At 41.3% G+C, this 15,166-nt stretch overlaps 1 protein-coding gene across 5 annotated transcripts in view; it reads right to left on the reverse strand.

Annotated features, from left to right (window-relative positions):
• The window catches only part of rbks (ribokinase), a 161,815-nt gene that overhangs the window by 62,080 nt on the left and 84,569 nt on the right, over positions 1-15,166 (reverse strand). The gene's annotated exons all lie outside the window — the stretch shown is intronic.

The raw sequence follows: 15,166 nt of genomic DNA on the forward strand, positions 1-15,166 counted from the left end.
CTATAATTGACAGGTTTTGATTTAGCCAGCTTTATATGGATAGAACAAACCTATGCATTTTTCCACAGTCATGCAGGTGTCATTATTGGAGCCATTCTAGAACAGTTTGGCAGGGGTGCAACTGGCTGTTCAGCACCAGTCTTCAGTAATATCTTCCAAAATGTGGCTCCTTCCATATCAAGTGCCTTCTGCCATTCATTGATAGCACATGAAATGAATCAAATTGGCTAAGATTTACAACTGAAATGCGAGGAAACTCAGGAGGATTTTCTGTGTTTATTTCAGATTTCCAACATTCACAGTATTTTGCTTTTATTTATCTCCTGGTTTGATCATGCTGGAGTGAAATTCTGCTGCTGATGAGTCCAAGTGCATCATGATACCCAATTCTGAGCTACTGGATCTGTTCTGAATCTATCCTATTTAACAGTGTGCTACCGCCCTGAGGCACAGCCTCAGTTTGAAGGCAGGGTTTAGTCTCCTCAAAGATTGTGTGTTGGACAGCCCTATAAGTATTGTCATGGACCGCTGCTTCTGTAACAGATATACTAATGATGCTGGAGTCCACAGGTTGCTCCTTGCTAGTTGGTTGCTACCAGCTACAGGCCCATTTTGTCCTATATTTTAAATTAAATGCAAATAGATCACAAACATTGTGCGCCTTGCTGAAAGGACTTCTCACTGTTTATGATTTAGATTATCTGACTAGACTGGTTGTTCATAAGAGAGTGTAAAAATTCAAACTCTGTCCTTTTTGATGGAGGAAGTTGAAAATACAAATACAGTCGTGACTTCATCACTGACCGTTTACACTACAGGTAATTGTAGACATTACTTCAGAGTATAATGTGCAGAATACAACTTAGTTATTTCATTGTACATTATGCAAGTCAAATGATCAATCATGGTCACACCCTCATTTCTACATCATTGGATACCTTTTCAGATGACCTGCAGACATTATAATATTAAAGGAATCCAGCAAAAAAAAAAAATTGGTTGCGTTCTGTGAATTGGTTGCATGTACCACTGTGGACACCAATCTTCTCTGTCCCACCAGTCTGACTTCAGGTTGGGATACAGACAGACTCTAACCTCAAACCTTTAATGCACTGAGTTCAGATGTCACTTTTTTTAATCCACTGATCAAACCTTAAATTATCGCAGGGCTGTGACTTGAAAGGGAAAGAAATTTCTGGATTTACATATTAATCAATCAAAACCTGCAGCCCCATTCTAAGTAATTAAAGACTTAACAGTCATGTAGATTTGTCTAATACATCGCTTCAGTTGTATGACACTTTGATCTTTTACTTATAAATTCTGTATGCTATGTACCTGCCTCACTAGCTACCTGACAAAGGAGCAGCACTCTGAAAGCTTGTACTTTCAAATAAACCTGTTGGACTATAACCTGGTATTGTGTGATTTTTAACTTTGTCCACCCCAGTCCAACACTAGCACTTCCACATCAACGACTAAGGACTCAAGTTTAGTAAATGAAGAAAATATTTAATAAGCCCTGAATAAAAGCTGATTTACTGTTAAGATTAGTTATTTAAACAAATCCTTTGTGCCTTCTACAATATATTCCACTTTTGACATTACTTTGTAAGCGTGTACTGGAGGCCCCAGGAATTTATCAAATGGAGCAGAGGTTGTCACACAGGGAAAAAAAAACTATCTATGTGATTAAGACAGACCAAGGTGTCAGCCATGTTCAGTTAGAATCATTCCCACTTCTGAATCAGAGGAATATGGGCTTGTAAGCTAAATATATTTTTAAAATAAATAAACCTTAACGGTGAATGTTCTTTTTTTTAGGAAGATTGAACATGATTGGCTAATACTGGGCTGAAACTATCAATGATGCCTTTCTAGTACAGTCCTGAAGGAGTGCTGCACAGTCATATGCGCTTTTTCTAAGCGTCCGGTCTCTTCAATGTAGAAGAGACTGCATTGGGAGCAATGGATACAGTAAATGACATGTGAAAGTGCAGGTAAAACTCTGATGGATGTGGAAGGCTCCTTTGGGGCCTTGGACGGAGGTGAGGGGGGAGGTGTGGGTGCAGGTTTTGTGATTCCTGCATGTGGAAGGAAACATTGGGGAGATGGGATGCCTATCTGTAGAACACTTCAGAGAATCCAGAGTTTTACCCTGTACTTCCACGTCATTTGCTGTATCCATTGCTCCCCATGCAGTCTCATTTACACTGGGGAGACAGTACGCCTACTTGCAGAACGCTTTAGAGAACATTTCCAGAACACCCATGTCAAACAACTCCACCACCCTGTGGCCGAACATTTCAATTCCCCCTCCCACTCTGCCAAAGACATGCAGGTCCTGGGCCGCCTCCATTGTCACTCCCTAACCACCCGACGCCTGGAGGAAGAACGCCTATCCTTCTGCCTTGGGACCCTCCAACCCCACGACATGGTGGTTTTGACCAGTTTCCTCATTTCCCCTTCCCCCACCTTATCCCAGATCCAACCTCCCAACTTGGCACTGCCCTCATCACCGGTTCATCTTCCTTCCCACCCATCCGTTCCACCCTCATCTCCGACCTATCACCTTCTCCCCGACCTTCATCTACTTATCGCATTATCAGCTACCTTCTCCCAGCCCCACCCACCCTCCTATTTATCTCTCAGCCCCCCAACCATATTCTTGATGAAAAGCTTTTGCCCAAAACATCGATTATCCTGCTCCTCGGATGCTGAAGTGCTGTGCTTTTCCAGCACCACACATTTCCCTCCATCTTTCTACTACATTTAATTTGTCTGCTTATGTGACATTCAGTATGTTATGAACCTAGCTGATGGTACTATTGGATAAGTCAGATCCCCGAAGGCGGCTTGATAGATCTTTTTTTAAAAAAAATGTTAATGTGGTGATCATTCACCAAAATATAGTCATACAAAGTTGCAGAGTTTCTTTAGTAACAGAGCAGAAGTTTAATATACAAGAGATAGAAAAAGCTCAATGAATGTAGAAGTTAGAAAAATCTTAAAACATCTAGCAAAAGAAAGTTTTATCTGACTTTCTCACACTATCATGAGTCGTGATTCAAATCCAGGGAAATTAACCTTCAATATCAAGTCTTTAAGTTAAACTTGACAGTTAACTCCCACTAACTTTGGAATTCTCTTAAATGAATACTCCAAACTGACAGGTTAGACCTTCTCAGCTCTGAATAGCCTGCAAATATCTAACCAAACACACCTGGTCTGAAAATTTTCTACTGAAGTAACTTACTCACAAGTGTTCTCCGAATTGCCACAAAAATGTTCAATGCCTAGGTTTTCTGAACAAAAATATAATCAATCCTTGATTATTCTAAACTGTTAACAAGCTTATACTCTTCGAATTCTACGTATTGTAACCTCCTAAAATATAAACGATTTTCTATTAACATTTCAGGATTCACTGTTCTCTGACACATACTGGATTAGTTCACTGTTTCAGAAGTGCTGCCTGACCTAGCTTCTTTGAAAAAAAAACCTCACAAAAGTAACCAACACTCAAGTGTTGTTATTTTAAAACCCAACTTCTATGTATGAGTGAGGACAGATTCTTCTTGCCCATGAGCGATACACACAACAGGGAGTTGGTTGGGAAAATAAGAGACCATATTAAAAAAAAGCAACGAGAAACAGTCCAATTCTGAACCACAAGATGACAAGATGCATTTGTCAACCTTGAGAAACTTATTTATATGCTTTTGCATGCAACAGTACCTAATCTTGCCTCACTTAGTTCTGACTTCCTAACATCCCATGCACAGGATAGACACTAGGTGATGTGAATTTCTGATATAATAATCAGAGCAGGTACTCATGACTCTGGCTTGCTGTTTGCTCCTCCAGGCTCCAATTCCATTACGTTTACTTTAGTGATGGAAAGGGATAGGTATATACCACAGGGCAAAAGTTACAGCTGGGGGAAAAGGCAATTATGGTACGATTAGGTAAGATTTAGGATGCATAGAATAGGGAAGGAAACTCCAGGAGTGGGCACAATTGAAATGTGGAGCTTATTCAAGGGACAGCTATTGTGTGTCCTTGGTGAGTATATGTCAGGCAGGGAGGAAGTGGTCGAGTGAGGGAGCCATGGTTTACTAAGGAAGTTGAATCTCTTGTCAAGAAGAAGGTGGCTTATGTTAGGATGAGACATGAAGGCTCAGTCAGGGCAGTTGAGAGTTACAAGCTAGCCAGGAAAGACCTAAAGAGAGAACTAAGAGGAGCCAGGAGGGGACATGAGAAGTCTTTGGCAGATAGGACCCTAAAGCTTTCTATAGGGATATCAGGAATAAAAGAATGACTAGACTAAGATTAGGGCCATCAAGGACAGTAGTGGGAAGTTCTGCGTGGAGTCAAAGGAGATAGGAGAAGTGCTAAATGAATATTTTTAGTTGGTATTCACACTGGAAAATGGCAACATTATTAAGGAGAATACTGAGATAAAGGATCCTCAACTAGATGGGATTGAGGGTCATGAAGAGGAGGTGTTAGCAATTCTGGAAAGTATAAAAACAGATAAGTCCCTTGGGCCAGATAGGATTTATCCTAGGATTCTCTGGGAAGCCAGGGAGGAGATTGCAGAGTCTTTGGCTTTGATCTTTATGTCATCATTGTCTACTGGAATAGTGCCAGATAACTGGAAGACAGCAAATGTTGTCACCTTGTGTAGGGGAATAGAGATAACCCTGGAAATTATTAGAACTGTGAGCGTTACTTTGGCTGTGGGTAAAGTGTTGGAAAGGGTTGTAAGAGATCGGATTTATAATCATCAAGAGAGGAATAAGTTGATTAGGGATAGTCATCACAGTTTTGTGATAGGTAGGTCGTGCCTCACAAACCTGATTGAGTTCGTTGAGATGGTGACCAAACAGATGGATGAGGGTAAAATGGTTGGTGTGGTGTATATGGATTTCATTCCTGAAGAAGGGCTCATGCCCGAAACGTCGATTCTCCTGCTCCTTGGATGCTGCCTGACCTGCTGCGCTTTTCCAGCAACACATTTTCAGCTATATGGATTTCAGTAAGGCTTTTGATAAGGTTCCCCACAGTAGGCTGTTGTACAAAAATGCAGAGGCATGGGATTGAGGGGAATTTAGTGGTTTGGATCAGAAATTGTCTAGCTGAAAGAAGACAGAGGGTGGTGGTTGATAGGAAATATTCATCCTGGAGTTCAGTTACTCGTGGGATACCACAAGGATCTGTTTTGGTCCACTGTTGTTTGTTATTTTTATAAATGACTTGGATGAGGATATAGAAGGATGGGTTAGCAAATTTGCAGATGATACTAAGGTCAGTCGATAACCTGCAGAGATGGGCTAAGAGGTGGTAAATGGAGTTTAATGCAGGAAAGTGTGAGGTGATTCACTTTGGAAGTAGTAACAGAATTGCAGAGTAAGATTCTTGGTAATGTAGATGAGCAGAGAAATCTCTATGTTCAGATACATAGATCCTTGAAAGATGCCACCCAGGTTGATAGGTTGTTAAGAAGGCATATGGTGTGTGAGCTTTCATTGGTAGAGGGATTGAGTTTCAGAACCACGAGGTCTTGCTGCAGCTGTACAAAACTCTGATGTGGGCACATTTGGAATATTGCATACAGTTCTGGTCACTGCATCATAGGAAGAATGTGGAAGTTCTGGAAAGGATTCAGAGGAGTTTTTTTTTAGATTAGATTGGATTACATTACATTACAGTGTGGAAACAGGCCCTTCGGCCCAACAAGTCCACACCGACCTGCCGAAGCGCAACCCACCCCTACCCCTACATGCAATTTAGTATGGTCAATTCACCTGACCTGCACATCTTTGGACTGTGGGAGGAAACCGGAGCACCCGGAGGAAACCCACGCAGACACGGGGAGAACGTGCAAACTGCACACAGTCAGTCGCCTGAGGCGGGAATTGAACCCGGGTCTCTGGCGCTGTGAGGCAGCAGTGCTAACCACTGTGCCACCGTGCTGCCCACAGATTTACCAAAATGTTGCCTGGTATGGAGGGAAGGTCTGACAAGGAAAGGCTGAGGGACTCAAGATTGTTTTCGTTAGAGAAAAGAAGGTTGAGAGGTGACTTAATTGAGACATATTAGATATTCAGAGAGTTAGATAGGTTGGGCAGAGTCGTTTTCCTTGAATGGTGATGGCCAGCACGAGGGGACATAGCTTTAAATTGAGGGGTCATAGATATAGGACAGACGTCAGAGGTAGTTTCTTTCCTCAGAGTAGTAGGGGTGTGGAACGCATTGCCTGCGACAATAGTAGACTCGCTAACTTTAAGGGCATTTAAATGGTCATTGGATAGGCATATGGACGAGAATGGAATAGTGTATGCTATATGGGCTTCAGATTGGTTTCAAAAGGTGGCTCAACACTAAGGGCCATAAAAGCCTGCACTACACTGTAATGTTCTATGAGTATTACAGTCTTTCAGTAGATCAGCAGAGGGGACTTGCATACTGCTGACCATCCACACCAGTCCCAGTTCAACAATTGTTCCGCTCTGCTCAGGCTTGCAGCCTGCTGGTCATCCCCACACAGCACTCGCCTCCGGTCCGCTGGCCGTACCCACACAGCCCAAGCATCCAGCCTCCAGCCCACTGGCCATCCCCACAACACGTGGGGACCCATGGGGATGGCCACAACCAGGACCTTACGATTAATTGTCATACTGCAGGTGACCCCACAGTACTACAGACTCTCGACTCTCTCATACACACACACACACTCTCATACGCTCACACATACACACACACACACACCCACCCACATATAAAGTTGTGCAGTGAATTTGTACTTGCAGAATTACATTTTATTTTGCTCAAAAACTGCATGAATCCAACTAAGATTCTGTAAATCACTTTTTGAGAAACAGAATCAATCAGTCTGAACATTGAGGCACAGACAGCCTCATACAGGGCACCTCACACCTTCAATGCATTATCTGGGCCGACATGGCACCTATTGTTAAAGTTCACTTGAAATGTAACTTTAAAAAAAAAAATTCGGGGATTTGCACACGAAAGAACTGAAACCAACATGGTCATTCTAAGAGATGAGAGGCTTAAACAATCCAGGTCTTTTTCAATGTAATTTTAGTTGCATCACACTGTAAACTTTTGCTGTAAATTCTGTGTCTTATAATCTTATTCTCCACAACCACCTGATGAAGGAGCAGCGCTCCGAAAGCTACTTCTTCCAAATAAACCTGTTGGACTATAGCCTGGTGTTGTGTGATTTTTAACTTTGTACTCCAAACAGTTCATCTGCATTACTAAATGTAATATCAGAGGATTAAAAAAAAGTCTACCCACTCTGACCTCCAGCATTTGTTGTTTTCAGTACACATTCCAGCTTTTGCATTACTTTGCTCTTTCCAGTTAGCCTACTGTTGCTCACTAGGGATTTTAAGCTGTTCCTCAAAATTTGCTTTCCTCAATTTCAATGAATTGTCTCATATATGCACTTATTCAGATTCTGCTATTTCAGATTTTCTCCTGTATCAGACTTTGTCCCCTGTTGATTCCCATGCAATTGCAGACACATTTATGTCTCCATGGACTTTAGCACAGCCTTCAGAAGGTTCCACATGGAAGATAGTTAAGTTGGGTTAGATCACAAGGAATTCAGGGAGGGCTAGCCAGTTAGATACAAAATTGTCTTGACAGTGCAAAAAAGAGAATGGTGGTAGAGAGTTGTTCCAACTGGAGGCTGTGACCAGCGGTGTGCTGCAAAGATCGGTGCTGGGTCCACTGTTGTTCATTATTTATTAGATTATTTGGATAAAAATACAGGAGGCATGATTGGTAAGTTTGCGGATGACAGCAAAATTGGAGTATAGTGGACAGTGAAGATATTTATCTAAGAATGCAACGGGATCTTATTCAACTGGGCCAGTGGGCTGAGGAATAGCAGATGGAATTTAATTCAGATAAATGCGAGGTATTGCATTTTGGTAAGACAACCAGGGCAGGACTTACACAGTTAGTGGAAGGGCTCTTGGGGAGTGTTCTCAAACAGGGGGACCAAGGGGTCTAGGTACATAATTGTTTGAAAGTGGTGTCAGTGAGACAGGGTGGTGCATTTGGTATACTTGTCTTCATCGGTGAGAGTATTGAGTACAGGAATTGGGAAGTCATGTTTGGCGAGGCCACATTTGGAATACTATTTACAATTCTCGTCACCTTGCAATAGGAAGGATGTTATTAAACTGGAAAGGGTGCAAAACAAATTTGCAAAGGTGCTACCGAGACTGGCGTGTTTGAGTTATAAGGAGAGGCTGAATTGGCAGAGACGTAGGGGTGACATGGTCGAGGTTTATAAAATCAAGAGAGGCAATAGATAAAGGGTGTATGTGTATTGAACAAGCTGCTAGAGGAAGTAGTACTAGTGAGTACAATTACAACATTTAGAAGGAATTTCGACAGCTACATAGTTAGCATAGGCTTAGAGGAATATGGGCCAAATACAGGCAAATGGGACTAGTTTCTTTGTGAGTGGGAGATCATGCCGTACAGATTTGTTACAGTTCTTTGATGAAGTGAAGTGACCGGCAAGGTTTATGAGGGCAGGGCAGTGAACATAATCTATATGTATTACAGTAAGGCCTTTGATAAGGTTCCACATGGCAGGCTGCTCTTGAAGGCTAGATTACATGGAATCCAAGGTGAGCTGGCAAACTGGATACAAAATTGGTTTGATGGTAGGACGCAGAGGGTAATAGTGGAAGGATACTTGTCAGACTGGAGGCTTGTGAGTAGTGGAGTACCTCAGGGGTCAGTGTTGGGTCCATTGCGGTTTGTTACCTATGTCAATGATTTGGATGAGAATGTCCAAGGCATTCATTAATTTGCTGTTGGCACTAAACTGTGCAGCATTGTGGACAGTGAGGAAGGTTATCAGAAATTGCAGCAAGACCTTGACCAGGTGGGGAGTTTATGGAGTTTAGTATGGATAAGTGTGTGGTCTTGCATTTTGAAAAGTCAAATCAAGACAGGAATTTCACGGTGAATGGTAGGGCCTTAAGGAGTGTCATGGAACAGAGGGACCTTGGAGTTCAGGTTCACAGTTCTCTGAAAGTGGTGTCCCAGGTAGACAGGGCAATGATGAAGGCTTTTGGCACACTGGCCCTCATCAATCAGGTCATTGATAATAGAAGTTGGGAAGTTATGTCGCTGTTATCTAGGATGTTGGTGAGACCACGCTTGGAGTATGGCGTTCAGGTTTGGTCACCTTGTTATAGGAAGGATGTTACTAATCTAGAAAGAATGCAGAAGAAATTTACAAGGATATTGTCTGGACTCCATGGTCTGAGTTTTAGGGAGAGGTTGAACAAGCTAGAATGTTTTTTTTTTAAGAGCATAGGAGACTGAGGGGGAACCTTTTAGAGGTGTATAAGATTATGAGAGGCATGGACAAGGTAAATGCACTCAGTCTTTTTCCCAGGGTTGGGGAATGGAGGACAAGAGGGCATAAAAGGGAACCTGAGAGGCAACTTTCTTACACAGAGGGTGATATGCATATGGAATGAGCTGCCAGCGGAAGTGGTGGAGGCATATACATTAATAACATTTAAAAGGCATTTAGACAAATACATGGATAGGAAAGGATTAGAAGGATATGGACCAGGTGCAGGGAAATGGGGTTTATGGAGGGCAGACATTTTGGTCAGCATAGTCCAATTTGGGTCCAAAAGACATGTCTCCATGCTGTAGGACTCTATGACTTGAGTTCATTTTAAGAAACCTGGTCAGCATGGACAAGTTGGGCCGAAGAGTCTGTTTCCATGTTATGTGCCTCGACGTCTCAAGGCACACTAATGTTGCCACCCAGGAAAGTGCTGTCTCCAAAGACCACCAATGACTGCACGTTGTTCAGCACCTTTCCCGAATCCTCAGGTACTGGAGTAGTGCATGTCCAAAGACAGCAAGACCTGAACGACAGCCCTAGATTTGTGATGACAAGTGACAAGTAGCATTCGTTCCACACATGTGCCAGGCCATGACCATCTTTGAACAAGAGACAATATGTTGACCTTTGGCATTTGATGGTTGCATCATTAAAGGGGGTGAAAGTGAAGACTGCAGATGCTGGAGATCAGAGTCGAAGAGTGTGGTACTGGAAAAGCTGGTCGGGCAGCATCCGGAGGGAGTAGGAGAATCAAGCATAAGCTGATGAAGAGCTAATACTCACACATCGATTCTCCTGCTCCTTGGATGCTGCCTGACCGTCTGTGCTTTTCCAGCACCACCTTCTTTGACTCAGCATCATTGAAGCCCACCTCCCAATCACTATCCCGGGGTTACCATTGATCAAAAACGGAAGTGAACACTGCTGGCCATATAAGTACTGTGCCTCTGCAACAAGTTTGAACTGGCCTCAGGATACAAGGTAACTCAAGGCAGCAGCAATGTCATATTAGCACACAGAACATAGAACAATACAGTGCAGAACAGGCCCTTTGGCTCACGATGTTGTGCTGAGGATTAATCCTAATACAAAATATAATAACTTAACCTACACACCCCTCAATTCACTGCTATCCATGTGCATGCCCAGCAGTCGCTTAAATGTCCCTAATGAAATGTAGGGGGTGATGGATTCTCAGGGGAACGTAGCACGAACAGCCAAGTTTCTGGTATTGAGACTGGCTCTAATGCAACAAGGGGTATGTCGACTTCCAAGAGATCAACTGTGTTAGGGGATTCTGTAGTCTGAGGTACAGACAGACATTTCTGTGGCCAGCAGAGAAAAAGCAGAATGGTGTGTTGTTTCCCTGATGCCAGGATCAAGGATGTCTCAGAAAGGGTGCAGAATGTTCTCACAGGAGAGAGGGGCCAGCAAGAGGTCATTGTCCACATTGGAACCAACGATATACCTATCTCTCCTGGGAATATCCTCCCTCAGCACCCTGGAAAAGGTGCAGAGGAGATTTACTAGGATGTTGCCTAATATGGAAGGAATGTCTTACGAGGAAAGGCTGAGGGCCTTGAGGCTGTTCTCATTAGAGAGAAGGTGGAGAGGTGACTTAATAGAGACATACAAGATAATCAGAGGGTTAGATAGGGTAGACGGGGAGAGCCTTTTTCCAAGTATGGGGACAGCAAACACGAGGGGACACAACTTTAAAAACTGAGGGGAGATAGGTATAAATTACATGTCAGAGGTAGTTTCTTTACTCAGAGTAGTAAGGGTATCGAATGCTTTGCCTGCATCGGTAGTAGATTCGCCAAGTTTAAGTGTATTCAAGTCGTCACTGGACAGGCATATGGACGTACATGGAATAGTGTAGGTGGGATGGGCTTCAGATTAGTATGACAGGGCGGCGCAACATCGAGGGCCGAAGGGCCTGTACTGCGCTGTAATGTTCTATGTTCTATGTTTCCTCTACTTTCTGTAGGTTTTACAGAGAAAGAGATACTTATGAAAGACTTTGGTTTTCTCCACTAGTTATCAGTGACTTTGGTCTGGACAAGCAAAGACTAGCTTCATGCATTTTTCTCTCTCCTCCTCTTCCCACCCTTCCCATCAACAAATTTAGATTCAAGATAAGGTTGATGCAATTTTCTAGTCCTGTTTGAAAACCCCAGTATACATGAAAACAGATTTCCTAAATAACTCACAACAAACATAAAACTAACACATGCACAAAAAAAAATGAATTAGAACAGTGAGAAACAGGAAACTGGTAAATAAAAACTTCCCAATCTGGATACACCTTGGCAGAATTGCAAAATAGCTTCATGTAAACTGATTAAATTGACAATGATAACCTGCTGTACCACAGATCATTTAAATTGTGTGCAGATATCCAGAAACTGATGCTGTTGCGAGGAAAACCTGGGAATGATATGCGTTGAGCATCAAAAACGACATAATTGCAGACATATTTTACATATGGTTGGTGATTTTCTAGCAATTGTTATTCTTGGAGAAAGGATTCATATAATGAGAGCAAAGAGGAAATTGCCTGAAACACTTGAAAACCAGGCTTGGCACAGGCACATGCATGCATGCATCTAGATAGTAATGGTTGGTGTTGTGGCATTTATTGGCAGATTATCAGGACATTCAGCAAACATGTCCTTTATGATGTTACAACATGGAAACAGACAGCCAAACCAAATCTTTTTGTCTCTGTATTTACATCATATTAAAATTAAACTGATGAAGACCCCCAAATAGTCACTTCAATGGATCCTAAACAGACTTTTGAATAACCAATCCCAGCCTTTGCAAGTAATTAATGTCCAGACACAAGTGTTGTACCTTAAACAAAAGGCTTAACTATTTACTAAATATAAAATGACTTTAGTGGAGAGAAAATTAAACAACACGGCAAGCTGACACACGTCTGTGCTTTAAACCCAAAACATTTGTTTTCAGCTCCCATTCACACAAAAGACAGACAAACACAGTTAAGGGATAAATAAAACAGATTACTCAAATAGCTTTCCAGATGCATTGCTTCACAGGCATAAATTTGAATTCCTTGTCTGTTTTATTTGAAACATTGATCAGGTTCACCTTCTCAGTTCACATAGGCAAAGGACAGCAAAACTTCTCACACAGTTTTCTACTCTTCTGGAAGCCGTGTTTGAAAGCTTTCACAGCAGCAGCTCAAAGCCACCTCTCCGAAAACAGTTGTTTAAAAAACAAACTGATTCTTCCAGAGGCCTCAATTGTCATCTAGGGTATCTTCCAGACTTGCCAGAATCAATTCCAAGTAGTGACCTCATTAAGTTCCAGCTTCTACTATTTGTTTAAACACAATGTTCTTCCTAGGTTCACCATGTCTGTTAGAACTTTTAAAAATCAAGGCTCAGCCTGCAATCAGCCTCCAGGTCTGGCCTTACAAATACAGAAAGCTCGTTTAATGTGCTCTTTTCATCTTACACATGCTGTCCCAAAACTCACCAGTCATTTCCAGCTCATAATTCAAAATTGATTTAAAACAAAAAGTGTAAAACTGAAAAATGAAATAAATCCAGTGAGGGATCTAACATATATCACACCGCTTATGAGCAATCAAACAGCTAGCTATACATTTCTAAAGGTACACTTCCACCTCTTGGCATATGGAATACATTCAGTTATCAGTAATATACTGTAGGTAACAATTAGGAATTTTGTTGCAAGATGTCATATGCCAATGAAAAATTTACTTATTAAGTGATAAAGTATCAGATTGAAATCAAATCATGAGCTGAATTACACAAATAACTATGTGCAAAGAGAACCCACAACTTGAATGAAATTGATCACCATTCAGAAACTGGTGAATTAGAAATATTTCCATATTCATCAATCTTCAATCCAGCTTTTAAAATCTGTGCAATACAGAAACAGAAAACACTGAAAAAACATAATGGGCTAAAAATGAAAATGCATTTTCCTTCCCAACTCACTTGGCGGTCCCAGTAATCACTTTCTAACAGCGCTGCAGGTGTCATATGAACATACAAACAAGGAACAAGAGTAAGTCACTTGGCCCTTCAGTTCTGTTCTGAAATTCATTAATTTGACAGCTGATCTGACTTACACTGCTACATATCCCAATATTCTTTATCTCCTTGGTAATCAAGAATCTAATCAAGAATATTTCCAAGAATATCTGAAATATTTAAAGATTTTGAATTCAATACCTTTTGAAGAAGCGATTTTCAAAAACTCAAAACCAAAAAAAATTTCCTCTGTCTTAAGTGGGCGACACCTTATTTTTAAGGTATGAGCCCCAGTTCTAGATAACCCTACACAAGAGGAAACATCATTTCCACATTCACCCAGTCAAGTCCTCTTCAGATCACATATGCATCTTCTGGGGTTTAGAAAAAAACAAGTATAGCTTAGTTAGCCTTTCCTCATAAGGCAACTTGCTCATTTGCAGATATTTGTCTTGTAAAACTTATCTAAACTTCTTCCAATGCATTAACATCCTTCTGTAAGTATGATGAATGGACTGCACACAATACTCCAGATGCAGTCTCACCAAAGCCCCGTATAAACACCCTACCCTTGCAATAAAACATAATTTTCTATTAGCTTTCTTAAATACTTGCTATCCTGCATACAAACTTTCTACAATTTGTGCACTAGATTTCTCTGTGGGTATACCTACACTCCAAGAACTGTAGTATTTCAGCAAGGAAGTTTATTACATCCTTCTCCAGGACAATTAGAAAGTGGCAATAAATGCTGGACTATAAGCAGCGATTCCCACATCCCACGAACAAAGCAAAAAGATCTGTGCATTTGAAGTTAGCTGTCAATTAAGTTTTCAAACATGGGGATGTAAGTGAGCTGTGAGTTAGTTAGGGTGGAGTGGGAGGTCAGTGGAAGAGACAGAGTAAGTGTTTCCAATTCCTGTGAAGTCATGGGAACATGCTGTTCTTCCCAGATCCACCACAAAAAACTCAAACTTGGGATGCACAACACATATTCACTGCTGGTGCATAATTTCTCAATAATATCCTTCAGTAAGTTGTTATGGACCAAGCCACACCCCCTCAAAATATTTTAAGGTAGCCGAGACTCTAACTTTTTCAGACATTTCGGCACCTCTGCCTTTACAACCTCGCCAAAAAAAACTCAAGGACAAAATAATTTTGTTAAAGGGGCAGCATCATCACAAAGTTATATCACTAGGAGGCCTAACAGAGGATTTATACATCCTTCGGTCATTTAACATAAAAAATTCCATTCTTATGTAATAGTGGAACCAACATCTGCAAAGACTGAGCACAAAGCACCTTGCTGTTAAATTGGCATGTTTTGTGCCTGCTTCATACCCGACAGACAGGACAATGGATCAGTGGGGTCAGGATCATAATCAAAAACATCTTCACAAGTACTTACTAGTCTGCCATACATACTTGGCATTTTCCATTCTATTGTCAGACTTCCAGCATTTATAGCTTTTCCATTCTATCATACCAAAGAATTAGCCTGAATAACATACAAGCTTTAAATGTAAACATGCTGAATGAAATACTAAATGCTGAATATTATTTAATTTAATTAGAATGAATCCTTTGATACCTTACTAGCTGAAGAATCTCTTTCTTAAGAATACTCAAATAGTAAAAATTAAAAGTCAATGGTTGGCATTTCTGGGCTCAATTTGAGAAATGGAAGTCCTTCTCCAATAGTTTCAAT

This window comes from Chiloscyllium plagiosum, unplaced genomic scaffold (genome assembly GCF_037043375.1).
Source record: "Chiloscyllium plagiosum isolate Xiang-an unplaced genomic scaffold, Cpla_swu_hap1 HiC_scaffold_3, whole genome shotgun sequence".
In the NCBI taxonomy this organism is placed as follows: Eukaryota; Metazoa; Chordata; class Chondrichthyes; order Orectolobiformes; family Hemiscylliidae; genus Chiloscyllium; species Chiloscyllium plagiosum.